This window comes from Myotis lucifugus, unplaced genomic scaffold, assembly GCF_000147115.1.
Source record: "Myotis lucifugus unplaced genomic scaffold, Myoluc2.0 scaffold_2754, whole genome shotgun sequence".
Lineage (NCBI taxonomy): Eukaryota > Metazoa > Chordata > Mammalia > Chiroptera > Vespertilionidae > Myotis > Myotis lucifugus.
In genome coordinates, this window is record NW_005873802.1 from 9,882 (window position 1) to 11,269 (window position 1,388).

Below are 1,388 nucleotides of genomic sequence, written 5' to 3' on the forward strand. Positions count from 1 at the left end.
GCCACGCCGGCTGCCCTGCGGTGCCCTCCTGCTCCCGCTGCTGTGCGGCCTTGTGCTGCCGCCGCCATGGCAACCACAGGGGAAGCCAGACACCAGGTGACGAGCCCAGAGCCCGAGGAGCAGGAGACGCAGTCCCCAGCGCAACACGCTCCCACCACCTCCACGCCGGGCCTGGTCAGTGCCGCGTCCCCCGTCCCTGCGGGAGCTAAGCCGGTGTGAGGGGGAGGCCGCGGCGTGTGAGGCGTGCCATGGGTGCGTGGCCTGCGCCGGCCCGCCTCTCCGCAGCACCCACATTTCCCGCTCAGGTTCATACCTCCATGACTCTAAGCTGAACAGAACCCGCTGCAGGGAGCAGTGAGCTGCCCAGTGGTGGATCCGAGCAGCGTGTCCCGGGAGCTCCAGGCCCCACACTGTCCGCGGGGCGCGTCCCAGGGGCATCACCCCTTCCCCCCAGACCTGAACCCTGAGCTCCGAGTTACTGTCTCTCACCTTTAGGGGCCCTCCCTGCCTACAGACCCCGCTGAGCCCGAGTCATCTGCTCCCCCAACGCCGAGACAGTGCGGCCGCCTGCCGTGTGTGGGGGTGAGCTGTGTGCCGCCTGCTGTGTGCGGGGTGAGCTGTGTGCCGCCTGCTGTGTGCGGGGTGAGCTGTGTGCGGGGTGAGCTGTGTGCCGCCTGCTGTGTGCGGGGTGAGCTGTGTGCGGGGTGAGCTGTGTGCGGGGTGAGCTGTGTGCCGCCTGCCGTGTGCGGGGTGAGCTGTGTGCCGCCTGCCGTGTGCGGGGTGAGCTGTGTGCCGCCTGCCGTGTGCGGGGTGAGCTGTGTGCCGCCTGCTGTGTGCGGGGTGAGCTGTGTGCCGCCTGCTGTGTGCGGGGTGAGCTGTGTGCCGCCTGCCGTGTGTGGGGGTGAGCTGTGTGCCGCCTGCCGTGTGCGGGGGTGAGCTGTGTGCCGCCTGCCGTGTGTGCGGGGTGAGCTGTGTGCCGCCTGCCGTGTGTGCGGGGTGAGCTGTGTGCCGCCTGCCATGTGTGCGGGGTGAGCTGTGTGCCCCCTGCCGTGTGTGGGGGGTGAGCTGTGTGCCGCCTGCCGTGTGCGGGGGTGAGCTGTGTGCCGCCTGCCGTGTGTGCGGGGTGAGCTGTGTGCCGCCTGCCGTGTGCGGGGGTGAGCTGTGTGCCGCCTGCCGTGTGTGGGGGTGAGCTGTGTGCCGCCTGCCGTGTGCGGGGGTGAGCTGTGTGTCACCTGCCGTGTGTGCGGGGTGAGCTGTGTGTCACCTGCCGTGTGTGCGGGGTGAGCTGTGTGCCGCAAGCCGTGTGCGGGGTGATCTGTGTGCCGCCTGCCGTGTGCGAAGGGGAGCTGTGTGCCGCCTGCCGTGTGCGGGGTGAGCTGTGTGCCGCC